The following is a 19,745-nucleotide window of genomic DNA, read 5'->3' as shown; positions in this document are numbered from 1 at the left end:
GGGAATGGAGTGGAAATAAACACATATCCTTCACAGAATGTTATCCTGTACAGCAGGAATGCTGAACTCCAGTCCTCGAGGACCAAAACAACTGGTGGGGTTTTCAGGATATCCTTAGTAAATGTACATGAAACAGATTTTCATACAGTCGAGGCAATGGGCAAGCTAATATCCATTAAGATTATTCTGAAAGCCTGACCGCCTTGTGGCTGTTGAAGACTGGACTTATTTATAGCATATATCTATGTTTATCTGTGGATAAAAATATATATGTACACATTCAATAGATAGAAAGATACACATACACACCCTCCTCCATTTTTTTTTCTAAAGAGTATTCCTCTCCTGTAATCTGTGTCTTTGAAAAACTTGTCTTGCTGCTTCTTTAGGCTCAGTGTGGTGGTGTGCTTTCCTGTTTCTTATGTACAGCATTTCCTGTCTTGGCAGCCTCTTAACACCTTTCTCAATTCTTTGATACATCTGCTAGGCCAAAACAAGACTGCAGAGAAACTATTAACTGTTTGAGCCTTGACATGGTCCTAGTGCTTTGTGGAAAATCTTGACATGGTCCCAGTACTTTGTGGAAAATTTGACCATATCCAAAAAGACTTCTAGCACTTGAGTTGTAGAAAGATTGGCGAGCAGCGGTGGGCTTGACTGCTGAATTTGTCTTCACTTTAAAAAAAAAGGAAGAAATTTTGAACACCGCATAGAAAGTTATCTCTCCCTTTGCAGAACCCATTGAGATACTTTAAAGTATATTTTTTTCAACTTTTTTGCTACAGAATACAGTATTGTCTTAATCACTTTTGTCACATAGGTTTCTCTCTGGAAGGAGTAGGCCACAAAAGTAACTCAGAAGGTTAAAGAGCCAAGTTTGCATGCATTAGTAAAACTCAATTTTTTTTAATGAAAGTTTTTTGTGAATTTGCTGTTAGCTTCTGAGGATTACCTAAAAATTACCCAACTTCTTAACAGTACAAGTTCTTGGGACCACCAGGGTTTTGGGGAGCTTTGCTAAATGTTTGGTGAGAATTCATGGCTGCCAGCAGATGTTTGGGGCCTTTGATGTAAGCATGTGAGTTTCCTGAATTGGGTTCAGCAGTAATCTGGATTTTTCAATCTGTATTTATGAAAATGTAACCTTAAAATACCACTAATATGCATGCCGCTAAAAACTAGATGGCAAAGTATTGCACTTTACATTTCAAGGCCGGCACTTCCAAATCCAGATTAGTTCCTCTCTGGCATGAAAGAACCTAACCCAGCCGGCCTACTGGAAAATATCTACTTGTTGCTGTTAGACTGTAGAGTGGCTGTTGGGTTCAAATGTGTTCCATAGTGACATTTAATAAAACCTTCAATGTGATGTTCCTTTTACAGAAAGATTTCTTACACATAAGCCCTTAGTAGTAAGGGTTGATGTACAACTGCGAGTATAGCTTGCAGAGCAAGAAACACAGGTTTTTCCTATCTGATTTCTTATTTCAGTAAAATAAAGTGTCAGGCATCTCTTCCAGTCAGACAACATTGCACCATTTCACCTTCACTCGTTGATCCATCCTTATCATTGTCACCTTCACCATCACTCCTGTTGTAACTTTTATTCTCTGCCAGAGTTTAGTGTTTTTTCTCCGAGGACAAGCAGGCCAGTTGTATTCTCTCAGCTGAGTGGCATCATCCGACGGAGCCATGTGCAGATGCTGACTAGCAAGATTAATGTAGAATTTTCTAGCAGTGTCCCACCATGCATGCTCTGATGCCCTCCCGCCTGACGTGTGAGCGCTCGTCCCTCAGTCTTTGTTTATCCACGGAGCAGGGAAGAGACGTCATCATGTTCTTCTGTCAGTGCCTACCTGTGTGGTTATTTTTGTCCCTTTCATAATTATTATTCCTTCCTCTTTATTTTATTCTATTGCCCTTTAATTTTTGTAGTGTTTTCAGCTCTTCAAGTTTCCTTTCTTTTTCACGAATTGCTGGGCCCATTTAGGCCGGAACACCGCCCTGAATTTGAACACTGCCCCTTTCTACAGTTCACAATTGAGTTTAATTTGGCTGTGATTCTTTTCTCAATGTCCAAGAAGACCCCATTGGCTTCTAAAGGTGCACCCAGTGTAATCAGGTGATTTCTTTGACAGACCCGCACTCCTGGTGCATTGGGTGCCTTGGGCCTTCAGTTTTCAAAGTATATGAGTGTATCAACAATAAACACTGTATTTAACATACTTTTTGTTTCCATAGTTCATTTTTGAAGAGCCATCCCTTTTCCCTACTCTCTTGGACTTTTTGCCTTGGGCCTGACCATGAGCCTAACTCTTGTTCTCTCTGTTTGCAAATACAATTGAGGACACAGAGGACATGATGGGTCCAACAGGAGAGATTTTTTGGCTCCTCGAAGGCCGATCCATCGACATAGGCACAGGAAGCATTGCCCTTGATGGTTGCTAAGACTTCAACTACCACTGGGAGTGCACCGGCATCGAGGAGGTGTCCACCTCTCTTGACATCGGGCGCTGAAAGTAGGCTCTGGGACTGGTCAGCATGGGAGCCAACACTGAGGGCATGTACAGGTTTTATGTTGTCCTCGTCAGCACCGAAGAGCCGCGATGCTGAGCATCAGAGGAAGCCTAAGAAGCATAAGCATCAGTCCTTTTCGATGAACGGTGTCAAGAGCGGAGCATTGGCATTGGCATTGCCGGTACCTGAGAAGTGTCAGCACTGGGAGGAGTGGTTCCCCTCTTTGGTGGAGGTGCTGGTGCACATGTCTCTGAGCAGCCAGGTTCCCACTTCTGGTTTGGCACCAACACCTTCTCGGGCTGCCTCTCTCCTGGATCTCTCGTCTTTGCCGATGTCTTGCTTCAATGTGTGGTTCCGAGCCATGTTCAGGGAGGAGCTGACACAGATGCTGCAGTTGCAATCTGCTCAGGCATTGAGGGTGCTTGAGCCAACCGCGGATCAGCCCCAGATTCTTCCTGAGGCTCTACCCCATGCCCATGGAAAGATCCACGGTGCCGGTGCCTCAAATTTTTATTTTATTATTTTATTTATTGCATTTGTATCCCACATTTTCCCACCTATTTGCGGGCTCAGTGTGGCTTACAATATATTGTGAATTATGGAAATACAATTTGTTGCATTACGATTATGGGTTACATAGCGAAGAGTTATGGGAAGACAAAGTCAAAGTCAAAACATCATTTGGGAATGGAACAGTGGAATATAACAATGAGGATTCATGCAGTACCGCTCTCAATATCGGGCTGTACCTCTGTGCTCTTTCTGGCATGGACATGGTTCCATTGAGCTGAGGCAGGCACAGACTCAGACCAGTCTAAGCAAGGTACAGCCTGACATCGAGAGCGGTACTGCATGAATCGATCTTGACGTCAGCACCCTTTGAGGAACCGTGGATCTCTCCAAGGGCATGGGAGTACTTAGACTGGTCTGTGAGGAGTCTGACTGGGACCTCTCATGGGACTCAGAAGAAGACCCTCATTACTTCTTGGAGGAGTCTTACGGGGTACCTTCTGATTTCTCTCCACCTCAAAAGAGATGTAAATCTTCACCTGGGGGTCTCTTGTACCAGTTTCGTCAAGGAGATGGCTTCTGCCATCCCACTTAAGTTGGAGGTGGAGGATGAGCCCAGGACAGAGATGTTATCTATTCTGGATTATGAATCGCCTATTGAGGAAGGGGTCACAGTACTATTGCACCCTGTCATTAAAAGATGAAGAACAGTGAATCTCTCTTCTCAGTGCAGGTTGCACCTAAGAAGGTGGATACGTAGTATCGTATTGAGAAGGTTCCCAAATTCGAGAAGGCACAACTACCTCACCATTCTCTGGTTGTCGAATCCACCCGCAAATGAGCTAGGAGCATATAATTTGAATTCTTAAATTTGCCAGAGGGTGTCTCTAGCATCTTAATGGCTTCCAGGAAAGACTCCACTAAGAGGTGTTATTCATTCAAGTGGAGGAAAATTGCTGTCTGGTATGAGGGCAAGACCTCAGATCACCTCAGTTGCCCTACACAAAAACTGTTTGAATACCTCCTGTACCTCTCGGAGTCTGGTTTGAAAACTAACTCTGTAATGGTTCATCATGGTGCAATTAGTGCTTATCATCGCCGTGTAGGAGGTATTCCCATCTTTGTACAGCCTCTAGATATTCGCTTCATGAGAGTTTTGCTATTGATAAAACCCCCTGTCAAACATTCAACTGTGTTGTGGGATCTCAACATTGTCCTCACCCACCTCATGAAAGCTTCTTTTGAGCCACTTGATTCCTGTCATGTGAAGTATTTGACCTGGAAAGTTGTGCTTTTCATGGCGGTCACTTCAGCAAGTGGAGTTGGTGAACTTCAGGCCCTAGTAGCTGATCCACCTTACACTAAGTTTCCGTATACCTTGTCCATTCCTAAAGTAGGGTTGGAGTTCCATCTTAAAGGGATGAGGTCAAAGTTAGCAAATACATGATTTCTAATTGGCTAGTAGATTGCATCTCCTTCATTTATGCCCAGGCAGGGCTAACTCTAGTAGGTCATATCAAGGCTCATAATGTCAGAGCCATGGCCATGTTGGTATCCCACTTGAGGTCAGCCTCCATAGAGAAGATGTGCAAAGTTGTGACGTGATCATCTGTCCACACATTCACATCTCATTACTACCTGGAGCAGGATACCCAACATGACAGCCAGTTTGGACAGGCAGTCCTGAAAAATGTCGGTGTCTAGAATCCAACTCCACCCCCCTAAGCCCAGTGTTCTTCAGTTCCAGCCTGCACCTTCACAACTAGTATATAAAAAGTTAATTGACTTTGAGGCCTCAACGTTTCGAATCCCTGTTATCCTAGTATTGTTGTTTTCGGTGAGTCTGGTAACTAGGGATTCCCAGTTGTGATAATACAACTGGTCTGCTTGGCCTCGGGAAAAAACAAAGCTACTCACCTGTAGTAGGTGTTCTCTGAGGACAGCAGGCCAAGTATTGTCACATACCCTCCTGCCTCCTCTTGGAGTTGTATTCTTTTGCTATTTTACATGACTGAGGCACCTGCGCTCACTCATCGAGCGGGAAAACACCAGTGCATGCATGGTGGGACACTGATAGAAAATTCTACATTAATCTCGCTAGTCAGCGTCCATACCAGGCTCCAACAGATGATGCCACCCAGCTGTGAGAATACTTGGCCTGCTGTCTTCGGAGAACACCTGCAACAGGTGAGTAGCTTCGCTTTCCAGGCCACGTCTTGCCTGATGAAAACTTAAACCTAACTTGCAAGTTTGTATTTGAGGTGACAAGATATTGCTGAAAATGGTACTGCTGGAATCCTTATTTTTTAATTCCTCTTTAAACAACCCTCCCCCCCCCCCCCCCCCCCCCCCCCCCCACACACACACACACACACAAATGCTGTGTCTTGCGCACATTCACACACACAGCACTCTCTCTCTTGCGCACACACATGCAATCTCTCTCTCTTGTGCATACACATGTGAGCTTGTACGTGCACTCTCTCACACACACACAAACACATGGGCTCTCGTGTGTGCTCTCTCTCACACACGCACACGTGCTCACATGCACACACGCTCTCTCGCACACACACACTCAAACACACTGGGGAAAATCATGTAAATGGTGTTGAAAATTAGGAGCTGATAAGAATTGGTGCTCATGCTATTCTATAAAGGGTGCTCCAGGATGAGTGCTCTTTATAGAATGTCTTTGAATGCCAAATTCCATGGTCAACTTTAGGCATGAGGGCTTATGCCAGCTGAAATATGGCGTGAATCAAGGTGTGCAAGTTGGGCACAGATCCCCGCTGTTGTGTAACACTGTGCACATATTTTGTGAGCACCCCTAACCTGCCTCTGCCACTCCCGTGGTCACGCTCCCATTTGAGTTGTGTGCAATCCAATTTAGGAGCCCATTATTACAGAATAGCATGGCGCGCAAATCATAATTAATGCCAGTTAAGTGCTTGTTAGCATCAATAGTTAAATCATCGGAATCCATTAACTAATTATTTTGGGTGCTGATTGGGGATCTGTGCCCTTTATAGGATCCTAGGAACTCTCTTTCTCTCACACTCATGCACACACACATTCTCTCTCTCGCATACATAACCCCCCCCCCCCCCCCCCCTCAATACATGACGATACGTGTAAGAGGTTCTGAGGATCTGCATTATACTGCCAGCAAGGTTTTACAGGTTAACATGTTTTACATTGAGAGCAAGATGTTCCTGGCTCTGTGGCAGCATTGGTATTTATCAGTTGAAACATTGTCACTTGTGATGCGTCTGTTGAGCTGGGGGTTGAAAGTGTTTGGGGAGGGGAGAGCACATATGTCATTAAGATGGTTTTAACAAATAATGTCAGCAGGTTTCAGCACAGCTACATGCACGTCCTGCCAACAGAAAGAATAGATTTTGTTAACATGAGCTTAAGGGAAATATTTTCATTTTATACAAGCAAATGAAAATTCATTTTTCTAGACTTGAATTTTCCTATTTGTGCACATGTATATTTAAACCAAAACATGAACATCTGTGCAAGTACGGTTGAGGTCTTCCATTTTCACTTTCTTCTGTATTATTTTTATTTATTTTGTTTTACAATGAAGAAGAAAAAAAAAACAGTATTCACACATCCCTGTCCTGTTATCTTGAACAACAAGGGAATACAAGAGAGCCCAACTAATAAGGTCAATATGTCTGGCTGGATGTGTGGATTATAATAAGTCTGAATGTGAACATAGGGCCAGTTTCTTCAAACTAACTATAGACATTTTTGGCAAGATAAGACAAACCCAGGTCAAGATGAAATATTGACCTTTGAGTATATTAGCTGCAAGGGAAATAATACGTAATATCACTTGTATAGAAGACATGGGGGATTCGTGCTGAGAACTGTATGTGTACTGAACTCGTGTATGCATATGGTGAGTAACCCAAATGCAGGCACCAGCTGTTGGTATGCCTGGGGCAGATATTCAAAATTTACTGGCATGCCCTGCCTGCCCCAGCTTACCATATGAAGTGTTGGATTTGTCCTCCTAATAGCATAAGTGTCTTATCTATTTTAATAAGATCTAACATATAGAAATACATTTGGTTTGAAATTAGGATGGTTGTGAAAAAAAATTGGCATGCAACATATTTGTGTCATCAGTGACTGGCACTGTCCTCCTTCCTGTTGTAGTAGCAGGTCAATCATAAAATCTCCCTATCCCCTTCCCCTTTTCTCCCTTCTTATCCCTTGCCCAGCATTTGCTTCTCTCTTTCTCCATTCAGGCAGTACTTTTGTGCCTGGGAAACTACCCATGGCAGTGGTTTCCAGGCTTAGTTTTCTGAGGTACTAGTGGAAGAATAATACTCAACAGCACAGACCATTCTAACTCAGGTTTCATAAAGTAAAGATGAAGGGCAGTAACTGCTAGCTATAACCACTTCAGCTCAAGCAGCAACCAAAATTATGCATTTATTTTACTTACAAATCATTGTAAGCACAGCGGGCCTAATACTGTGCAGTGGCGACTGTTCTAATTTAAACACTAGTTATCCTCTTCTGTCCCAAACATCCCAATATCTAGCAAATACACAGTCCAAACATCCAACAATATGTGCTTCATTTACCGTACATTTTTTTCTTTTAACGGGGATCTTCAGAGTATTATCAGCCTTACCATACGGGGGCAGCGTCCCCTATATTAATGGCGCTGAATAGATCTTCATTGAATCACCCGTAGCATACAATCTTTTTATTTAACTAGATTTCTTCTTTCTTTTTCTTCTTTTATTTAAAAATGACTCATTACTTCTAAGATAAGATACATAATCACGCTACTTAACTTTGGCAGCGACCTTTCAACCAGATCAAACCTCTCAGTCTTGTCTTAGGTTTCGAGAGGTCAAGTGCTACAGACGAACCAAAACTAACTTTCAGGGTTCCCACTTGAACAAAGACAAGCCTGTTTCATGCTGATAGAAAGAACTGTGCTTCAAACTACAAGTCTATAATTCCTCCCGCACCTCCCAATGATAGGGTCTCAGTTCACTCGAGTTTCATAATTGCAGGGCAGTTCTCCAGGTTCCATGAGGAGTGGACCAAAATTACCTCAGACTAGTGTGTCTTGGAAATACTTAAAGCAGGGTTACAAACTGGTGTTCTTCCGTTCCGTTGCAGATTTTTTTCTTGGAATCTCCATGCAAGCTCCAGCCCAAATGTCAAGCAGTTCAAGCCACCTTGCAAACGCTTCTTTATTTAGACACAGTAGAAGCTGCCACCAGTTGCGATTGGGGAGTGGGAAGTTATACCATTTATTGTGTAGTTCCAAAGAAGGGGGATTCCTTCCACCTGGGGTTGGACTTCAGAAGATTCATCAGAATGTTGAAGGTTCAACATTTCACAATGGGAACATTACAGTCTGTAATAGTTTCAGTCCAGCAGGCAGAATTTCTAACCTTCTTGGATCTCAAGGAAGCGTACTTTCATATTCCCATTTGACCTTCCCACAAAAGATTTCTGTGATCTGCAATCCTTAAAGAACATCAATTTATGACCATGCCATTCAGCCTTTCCACATCACCAAGGACATTTTTTCAAAGTCATGGTAGAAGCGGCAGCCTTCCTTCACAAGGATGGATTGCAGGTTTATCCATACCTCGATAATTGGCTGATTTGTGACTTCCTATCAAGAGAGTCTGCAAGCTTCGTCCAAGATAGCTACTCTTCTTCAGTCCTTAGGATTGGTATTCAATTTCACCAAGAGACAGTTGTTTCCAACACAAATCTTGGAGTCTTTGGGAGTGATAGTCGACATAGGCTTAGGGAAGACATTTCTTCCTGTTATATTTTGGGTGGGCATTCATGTTCCTCCTTAGTAAATGACAGCAGAAAAAGACAAGGCTGACCCATCAGATTTGTCCAGTTGAGGTTTTTCCACTTAAAAGTGCATTCTGACATGCAGCTAAACATCAGTTTCTTGACCGGACCTTTCAACCCTTTTCCCACCACCATCCTGCCATATTTGTCCCAGGGGTGCCTAGAATCTGCTAAAGTACTGGCCTACAAAACAGCTACTCATGGCCCTCTTCAGGCCTTGTCATCTTTCACTGTGATTCTTACAGATCAACACTAATTCAATTACAGATTCCACTAATTCTGTGCTGGCTCCTGGAGCCTAGAATGGGAGGAAGAAAAGAGAACTGCTCCACCAGTCAATCACCAAGCCTCGTTCCTGGTCCCTTGTGACGATCAGGATGCCTGAAGGTCTAAAGCAACAGGGATAACCCATGAAGAGGGGCCATGCTGCACCAGGTGGGAACTGACCCAAGCACCACGATCAGCCCTCCAGCCAAGACCCAAGCTGTTCCTGCAGTGCAGACGTGAGTCGGGATCACAGCAGTTTACAACTGATCCAATCGACAGATCTGCGGGATGCCCGACAGGGAAAGGAGACAGTGTGGTGATGATGACATGGACACCAGCAACCCCTGAGGAGAGAGACAGATGTGGGCTCCGCGTGAGATGGAGACAACCCCAGGGAAGCAGACCAGATTGCTAGGGGTGAGTTAAGTGCAACCATAGAGAAAATTACCAGGCATTGAAAGGTAGTGTGTTCAATATGCTTGCAAACTCCAAGGAGAGATGACAAGACGCGGGCTCCAATTGAGACAGAGACGACCCCAGGGAAGCAGACCAGATCACCGGGGGTGAGTTAACAAGGCTTGAAGTGCAACCATAGAGAGAATTACCAGGCATTATAAGTTAGTGTGTTCAATGTGCTAGCAAACTCTGAGGAAAAACATGTCCATTACAAAAATTCTAATAGGACTATTTACCATCACACTAATAACATCAACAACCACCCTGATCCCAGAAATAACCAACAACATTCCAATACTATTCAACCTTCGTCACCCAACATTAAGGACCGACCCCCTCACAGGAAGAACCCATACAAATGGACGCAGCACCCAAATAAAATGGTAATCACTCAAATGACACCCAAACTCACCAAAGAACCCAGTAAACGCAGAAACCCAAACAATTGTCAAATAAAGAAAATTGCCACAATCACACTACCGGAAGTTAACTACCAACCAGTACCAATGGGTTATATCAAAGCCAGATCAGTAGTGAACAAAACAGAAACCATAAAAGACTGGATAATCGATGAAGACTTCTGCCTGACCTTCATAAACAAAACATGGATCCATGACAAGGAAGACCCCATCATTTTGGACGTATGCCCTCCAGGTTACAAAATCCTACACTGGACCAGACAACAGAAAAGAGGTGGGGGAATCACACTACTCTATAGATCCTTTCTGAAGGTAGAAACAGTTGTGGAATCCATTACACCACAACTGGAAATAGCTTCAATTAGAATCAAAGATCAGTTTCGACTTACACGTTTGTGTTGCATTCTGTTCTACAGATCCCCAGGAAACTGGAATACAACCCAAAATGATTTCATAGATTTCATCTCAAACGCTTGTATAACAAACCCCAACATCATATTAGGGGATATCAACCTCCATCTGGAAGACCAAAAAACATAAAGCTCCAAAGAATGCGATCAATTCTTCAAACTTTGGGACTTCCAACAAACACCAGTGAATATTACCCACATCAAAGGACATGCCATAGATTCTGACATGAGAATGACTTCAAAATACAGAGCCCAAGGTGGTCACAAACCCCCCTGGTCTGACCACTTTAAACTAAACCCAACCCACGAACAACATACAAAACTCAAGGAAAGATCGATGCAACCAAATTCTGGACCACCATATATAAAGATCAATGGTCACCAACAACAAACACAGAAGAATTCCTAGATGAATAGGATGAAAACAGCACCAACACGCTGGATGAAATAGCCCCAAGGAGAGATGACAGAAAGAAAACAAAAACCGGACAAAGACGAAACACAACCCCGTGGTACAACGAAGAACTGAAATGGGCAAAAATTCTTTGCAGGAGACTTGAACATGCATGGACGAAAAACAAAAATGAAACAAACAAAACCACATGGAGGGAATCGCGAAACAAATACAAGATCAAAATAAGACAGACTAAAAAAACAATACTACAAGAAACAAATAGACTCAGACTATAGGAACATAAAAAAATTATACAAACTTATAAACAACCTTATAAACACCAAACCGTTGATGACAACAACCCCCCATCAGAAAATGACCTTGCCAGATTCTTTGAAGAGAACATACTCAACCTAAGGGATAACAACACAAAACGACACAGACCTCAAACTCCTCATAGACGAACTTGACCCCCCCCCCCCCCCCCCCACCAGAAGAAGCTCCAGCGGACATGACATAGATCTCGAACAAGAACTGAACTTGACAAGCGCCAAAACATAACAACGGTGTAACTTATATAACCAAAGTAACTTGTAAGCCACATTGAACCATTTCCCTATTAGAAAATGTAAGGTACAAATGCAGAAATAAAATAAATCATCTGGGTTCCCTTCCATGTCATACATTTTCTAATAATCTACACAGCCACTAGAACTAACAAAGTCATTGTCCAAAAAAACCACTCTGGGCTTCCCATATACATTGAGCTTTACCATGGTTGTACTATTGCTGTTAGGTTTGTATCCATCATTCTAGGCAGGCCGTCCTGAAATCCCAGGCTCTTGGGTGGTAAATGCTGCTCCATGCCTATTCTGATATCTTTCCATTCAGAATAAAAAAATCAGTGTACCAGATCTGCTTTTTCTGTCACCTTTCCGTCTTTCTTCTTCTTTCCTACTCTAAATGGCTTTCATTGCTTATTTTCTCAACTTTTTCCCCCAACACAGTGCTCATTCCCTCATTCTCTCTTTCCCTGATATGCAGTGCTTATTCTCTTACGCTCCCTTTTCCTAATACACAGTGCTCTTTTTCATGCTCCCCTTTCCCTATTGCTCAGTCTCTTACACTCATAGAGACTTGTGGATCCATGCAACAGTCATTTAGGACCACTCGGTGACTGTATTCCTTTACCACAGCTTCCATTTTAACAACTGCATAAGAATATAGGTGCTGAGACGCAAAGCCTCAATGACACCATTTTAGAAGTAATGCCCAGGACAGATATTCTGTTTGCCTCAGTTATCCTGGCTTGAGTAACCAGAAAAAAATATATAGTACACAAAAACAAAGAAAATGATGGCAGATAAAGACCATGTGACCTGTTCATTCTACCCAGTCATACCATCTACTTTCCCTTCTTCTCCCTAAGAGATCCTGTGTGCTTATCCTACGCTTCCTTGAATTCAGTTACAGTCTTTGTCTCCACCAGGAGGCCATTGCACACACTCGCCATCCTTTCCATAAAGAAATATTTCCTTTCACTTTCATCCTATGCTGACTCATTCCATAGTTTCCTTTCAGCTGCATAGATGAGTGAAATAAACTCCTACTTAACTGCATTTTGAATTGTATTTTTTTAGACAGTAGAAATGGTATAAACCCTTTATCCGTGCACTGTACATATTATGATTGACATGTCTCATGGCTGTCTTCTTTCACAGAACAATCACATTCCTCTAAATCGGAAGTTGGGAGTCTCCAATTATTGAAAGCCAGAAAAGTCATAACCCTAATAAATATGCACTATTAATCATGCACTCAGAAAAACAGCAAAGAACTATAGAGTCCATAATGTCAATATGCCATCATTGCAAGCTTTAGATTTTAGGCATGCCAATGCTGGGTTACACTAGTATTTTAAAACAGAATTTAGACACCCAGGTGCTGTTGCAGAATAGGCTGTCACCACGCAGCATCAGGGCACCTAAATGGGAGTGCTTAGTTATAATATTTCCCCCAAGGGGAATAATTCTATAAAAGGGTGCCAGTTGTGACCATGTAACCAGCCATAGAGTCGTGTAAATTATAATATGCAAATTATTCTATAATTTCCATGTATAACTTTGTGTTCCGCCCATGTGTATGCACCATTGCATTTAGGCGCCATGTTACAGTACACTGGAATACTGGCATTGAGGCATGTATGTGCATATATCTGTGCAAATATGCCAGTATTCTGATTATTTGTGTGTTTCGTGCCCTGAATATTGGTGCCTTCCGTATGGAATTGTCCTCTTAAAGGTTAACTCTGTAACACTGCACCTGATGGGAGCACAATCTATAAAGGAAAAGTAGGTACAGTTTTGATGTTGTACTTAAATTCACCTTATTTATTGACCACCTTTTTTATATGAGGATACTGGAGGTGTGGATGGCCAGAAAAAGCTAGGTTGGTCTTTATTTTAAACAAAGTTTTTGTGATTGTGTGTGTGTGTTAAGTGCACATTGTGGGCTGGATTCAGTAAATGACATCAAAATTTGGCACCAGAAAAAAATCGGTGCTAAGAGTGATTCTATAAAAGGCAGTTGCCCTTTATGAAATTACGCTTAGTACTGATTCTCGCACCTAACTTTAGGCGCTAGACTTTCACCTTCTGAAAGCTGGTGTAAATGCTGGGGCTCGAGTAGGTGCACTGAGGCCACTATAATTACACGTGCAACTGTTCGGAACACCCCTGACACACCCACAGCCATGCCCCCTTTTGAGTTAAGCTGTTAGAGTAGACTGTACGTTATGGAATAGCACATATATTAATGAGTACCTAACTTCAATTATTGATAGTAAGGGCTCATTACTCAATTAAATTGAGTACGTGCCAAATTTAGTCTCTCAAATCTAGGCACCATTTGTAGAATCCAGGGAGGGAGGGGGGTGTATGTGTGTGATGAACTTTTACTTTCACACAAATGATTTGTACACACTTTAAATTTTTAGGTACTCAAATGCACATCCTTAGAGATACAGTGTAAGGTTTGTCTCTTTTACTTTTGATACATGTGTTTGTACATAGATAATCATAGTTATTGTTGAACTAGCCAAAACTCAATCTGTCCATTATGAATTTGAAGTTGATTTTTTAACTTAATGTTTATTAAAGCATTTTACCAAATACAACTTAAGAGACAAATCTTCCTTCTCCCTTTCCTTCCACTCCCATTCACTGATATGCAATTATATAACTGCAACACTGTCCAGGTACTTTTGCAGAGGGGACCACAGTTGCTTGAACTGATAACCTCTGTCACAATTATGTACAGTTAACTTCTCCATTTGGTACAAATAGTTAAGTCTTTGCTTCCACAAAACCAACGATGATGCCATATTTGTCTTCCAGAGTTTTGCAATCTCACTCTGAGCTGCCAAGAGGCAATAGGCTGGCAATTTCTTAGTAGAAATATGTAAGTTGGAAAGACCAACCCCCTTCAAGCACAGTTTAGGTGAATAGTTCCAAGAATTGCCCAGTATGTGGCATATTTCATCGCGTACCCTTTCCCAAAAGGGAGATATCACTAGGCAGTGCTATAGCTCCTCAGAATCACCAGCAAAACTGGCTGCAAGTACTATTCATGGTGTGAAGTCTGGTTGGAGTCAAATACCATCTCATTGGTAGGAGTCAAATACCATCTCATAACTTTAAAATTGTGTTCTTTCATTTTGACTTCTACTGATAATTTATAATTGTGAAGGAAAGTCTCCTCCCAACAAGCTCTTTTCCACTTCTTACCAAGATCCTTTTCCCAAGCCTCCATTTAGTTCAATTTCTCAAAAGGCTTATCCTGAAGGATATGATATAACTTCAGTATCAAACCTTTAGAGCCTTGGTGCTATATCCGTAACAATTTAAGAGGGTTCTGCTGTTAGCCTATGCCTAAGCTGTAAATATTGATAGAATTCCTTTTTGGCAAGGTCAAAATTCCTTTGCGATTGCTCGAAAGCCTGCAATGTGCTATCCTTATATTGCTGAAAGATTGCTATCAAACCTTTAGACTGCCATTGTGGTAGCTGAGAATAAACTGAGAATGTTTATTAGGTAAAACTGTATCCAGTGGGACACCTCTTTACAGCGCCGGCCTTAGAGATGGCCGCCCATAAAGATGGCTGGCGCCGTTCGATTATTCCCTTGTATGATTGCAAATAAAATTTTGTAGTAGCCATCACCATTGGACGAATAGTGATTATAGTGATCTTAACAGGTAGTGACTGAAAGAGATAAATAGGGACATTTTCGAAATGATGTCTAAGTTTTGCAAAAATGTCCAAAATCTGAATAGGAAAGAAGGTCATTTTCAAAAAAAGAAAAACGTCTTTTGTTTTCGAAAATACTGTTTTGAACAAGGTTTGTGATTTGGACATTTAGTTTTTTGGTCCATTTTCGGAAAAAAAAATGGCCAAGTGCAAAACACACAAAATCAAGCCATTAGGATGTAGGAGGAGCCAGCATTTTTAGTAGACTGGTCCCCCTGACATCCCAGGACAGCAATAGGGCACCCTAGGGGGCACTGCAGTGGACTTCATAAAATGTTCCCAGGTACACATCTCACCATTGCTCCCTTGTGTACTGAGCCCCCCCAAAAACCCACTACCCCAAACTGTACACCACTACCACAGCCCTTACAGGTGAAGGGGGCACCTATATGTAGGTATAATGGGTTTCTGTTGAGTTTTGGAGGGCTCACAGTTTCCTCCACAAGTGTAACAGGTAGGGGGAGGTAGGAGCCTGGGTCCACCTGTCTGCAGTGCACTGCACCCAACAGGGACCTGCATGCTGCTCTGATGGACCTGAGTGTAACATCTGAGGCTGTCAAGTAATGTTTTTCATCACATTTTGGTGGGGGGGAGGGGCAGGAGGGTGTTAATGACCACAGTGGTCATCTGGTTATTTAGGGCACCTTTTTGTGCATTATTCGTTATAAAAAACAGGTCTAGCTCAAAACGTCTTAGTTTTAGTCCTGGACGTTTTTGTTTTGTTCCATTGTGGCTGAAAAACGTCTAAGATTTGAGAACGCTCAAGTCCCAGCCTGAACACACCCTTGATACACCCCCTTGAGATTTGGACGCACTTCTGGCAGACTTCATAAAAATGAATCTAGAAATAGGTTTCGAAAATACTGACTTGGACGTTTATGTGACAAAATTGTCCAAATGCTGCTTTATGCCACTTTTTAGACGCCTTTCTGTTTTCAAAATGAGCCCAAAAGTAATCTGGGGAGGATATGCATTTGGATTATAGCCATGCGCCCAAACCAAATGGAAATCACCCTTAGTCCAATCTCGTAAATCTGCTTTCATCTTGGACAGTAAGGGGGGATAGTTGACCTCACAAAGTTTTGGGGGATTGGAGGTAGCGTGGAGGGGCATAATCGAAGAGGGCCAGCCATCTATAAGGGCAGCCATCTCTAACGACAGCCCCGTCAAGTGGTGTACCCGACCGTATTATCGAAACAAGATGGCCGGCCATCTTTTGTTTCGATAATACGGTCAGTGCCAGCCAAATCTCAACATTTGGCCCGCCCTTAGAGATGGCCGCCATTGGTTTTCGCTGATAATGGAAACTAATGGCGGCCATCTCAAACCCGGCCAAATCCAAGCCATTTGGTCGTGGGAGGAGCCAGCATTTGTCGTGCACTGGTCCCCCTCACATGCCAGGACTCCAACCGGGTACCCTAGAGGGCACTGCAGTGGACATCACAAATTACTCCCAGCTGCATAGCTCCCTTAACTTGGGTGCCGAGCCCCCCCCCCCAAATCCCCCCCAAAACCCACTCCCCACAACTGTACACCACTGCCATAGCCCTAAGGGGGGCACCTACATGTGGGTACAGTGGGTTTTGGGGGGTTTGGAGGGCTCCCATTTACCACCGCAAGTGTAACAGGTGGGGGGGGGGATGGGCCTTGGTCTGCCTGCCTGAAGTGCAGTGCACCCACTAAAAACTGCTCCAGGGACCTGCATACTGCTGTCATGGAGCTGGGTATGACATTTGAGGCTGGCATAGAGGCTGACAAAAAAAATGTATTTAATTTTTTTTTTGTGTGTGGGAGGGGGTTAGTGACCACTGGGGGAGTAAGGGGAGGTGATCCCCAATTCCCTTTGGTGGTCATCTGGTAAGTTCGAGCACCTTTTCAAGGCTTGGTCGTGAACAAAAAGGGACCAAGTAAAGTCGGCCAAATGCTCGTCAGGGCCGGCCTTCTTTTTTCCATTATTGGCCGAGGCCGGCCATCTCTTAACCACGCCCCCATCCCGCCTTCGATACACTGCCGACACGCCCCCATGAACTTTGGCCGCCCTGCGACGGAAAGCAGTTGAAGCCGGCCAAAATCGGCTTTCGATTATACCAATTTGGCCGGCATTAGGAGAAGGCCGGTCATCTCCCGATTTGTGTCGGAATATGGCCGCCCTTCTCCTTCGAAAATAAGCAGGATAGATACCTAAATATTTCATTTTAGACTTAATCCGTTTCCATTCAGTGTCATCTAAGATAAGATTCATAGCTTCTGTCATATCTAAATTTGCCTTGAATCCAGAGATTGACCCCTAGGATTGTATTTCATGCATCACAACTGGCAATGAAAGTCAGGCTTAATAAGAGACAATATAACATCATCAGTGAATAATGATATTGTATGAGGAATGCCCTCTAGCTCAACCCCTGTCAGATCCCTCAAATCTCTCATACGTTGGGCAAAAGGCTTCATAGCTAAGGCAAACAGGAGAGTAGACAAAGGGCATACCTGTCTAGTCCTCCTACCCAGTATGAAATTACTAGTATAACCTCCATTTATTTTCATAAAGGCTTGTGGGTTATTGTATAATACCCGTAACCATTGTAGATTGCCCTGTCCCACCCCCATATTCTCCATAACCTGGAACATAAAGTTCTAGTAGGCCCAGTCAGAAGTTTTTTCAGCATTTACCATTTTTTTTTGTTGTTTTGCTGCCCTCACTAAATTCAGCACTCTTGATATTAACTGTAGTTTGACGCCCTGGTACAAACTCAGCCAGGACCAGGTTGATAAGCTTGGGTAATAAGGGCCCTAATCGATCTGCCAAGATCTTAGAGAGGATCTTCAAATCTACATTGATAAGTGAGATTGTGCAATATGAGCCACAATTCGTAGGGTCCCTACTTGGTTTACACAGAATTGTTATACCAGCTTTGTTCATAGAGCCAGGGAGTTGTCCACAATTGCAACACCTATTGATAAGTAAAAGGGAAGCCAACATATATCTAAAGGTTTTATAAAAGGCATTAGAGAAGCCATCAAGGCCTGGAGCCTTTCCTTGTGGAAGGCCTTTAATTGTCGTATTTCATCTCCTGTTATTGCCCCATCCAGCTTTTCACTCAGCTCATTTGATAACAAGGGTAATTTGATTCCCCATCTCCCCCCCACCCCCCATATTTTAGTAATATTATTCCTAATTTGGACCTTTTTCAGTTTATTAGCCAAAATTCTTCCCAAATTATTCCCCCATTCATAATTCTGCTGTTGAACTAATCTGACTTAAGGCCCTCCCACAATGTAATATCACTAACTCCTCCATTATCGTTAAGGACTAAGGTCCCTGTTTACTAAGCCATGTTATAGGCACGTTAGTGTTTTTAATGTGCGTTGACCATGTACGCACCTACAATATCCCTATAGGTGTCTACACAGTTAACACACACTAATTGTAGGCATGTTAAAAACGCTAATGCTCCTTAGTAAACAGGGCCCTAAATATTCCTGTATTGACTTTCTTTTCTCCTCCCAAATTTCTTTATTCTTTAACAGGCTGTTGTTCAAAATTTCCTTGAGGGGGTAGTCTCTTTTAAAGACTCCATTCTTTCCAAATGGAGCATGGTCAAACCATGTAATAGCTTCTATAGCACAGTTCTTAACTTTCTGTGACCAGAAAGGATCCCCCAGGAATATATCTAGTCAAGGATAACAATGCTGTACCCTGGAGTAGAAGATACAGTCCTTTAAAGAGGGTTTAAAAAGCCTCCACATATCACTAACTTGTACTCCTGCATTAATTTATTCATTAAATTCCTAAGACCCTTTGGGTTTGGTGATCTTGGTGGTAGAGAATCAAGTTGTGGGTTAAGCACCATGTTAAAATCTCCAGCTATAAAGCAGTACCCTGTACATGGCTATCCAATAAAGTCAAAATCTGCTCTCATTTGGTACATAGACATTCAGTAATAAGACCAGGTCTCCTAACATATCACAACATACCAGTAGGAATCATCTTTCCTTATCTTTTTGCACATCTTTAAACTGCCACTTGAGATCTCTGTGAATCAGTATGGTTACCCCTCTATGCTTATGACCATCCAAAGTACAGCTAAAGTATATATATATATATATATATATATATATATATATATATATATATATATATATATATATATATATATATATATATATATATATATATATATATATATATATAGGTATACTTTGCTTTGCTTTAGGGAGCAAATTGGTTTCCTGTATGAAGGCAATATATAGATGCAAGCAGAGAAGTTCTTTAAACAAAAGACCTTGCTTGTGTGGGGAGTTCAGCCCTCTTACTTTGATAGATCTTATTCTTATAGGGGCCATTTTACAAACTGGTGGTAAGCCCAATGTGGGCTTACCGCTCGCAAAAAGAGAAATACCGCCTGGCTACCGCAGCAGCCCAGCAGTAGTTCCCTCCCCCAGCACGCGCCATTTCCAGCACTGCAAAAATATTTCAATTTTTATAGTGCCGGTTTGTACCCGGCAGTAATCAGGCAGCGCTGCAGGCTGCCCAGTTACTGCCAGGTTAGTGCACTTACCTCAATGGGTAGCGGTAAGTGCCCCCCCCCCCCCACCCGAAATGGCAGTGCAGC

General features: G+C 42.6%; 1 protein-coding gene across 6 annotated transcripts in view; it reads left to right on the top strand.

The window, feature by feature from the left end:
• ZNF516 (zinc finger protein 516) overlaps positions 1–19,745 on the top strand; it is a 347,045-nt gene that overhangs the window by 307,223 nt on the left and 20,077 nt on the right. The window lies entirely within an intron of this gene.

Source organism: Microcaecilia unicolor, chromosome 1 (assembly GCF_901765095.1).
Source record: "Microcaecilia unicolor chromosome 1, aMicUni1.1, whole genome shotgun sequence".
NCBI classification, from domain to species: Eukaryota; Metazoa; Chordata; class Amphibia; order Gymnophiona; family Siphonopidae; genus Microcaecilia; species Microcaecilia unicolor.
The sequence above is the reverse complement of the archived record's forward strand: the minus strand, read 5'-3'. Positions and strand labels throughout refer to the sequence as shown.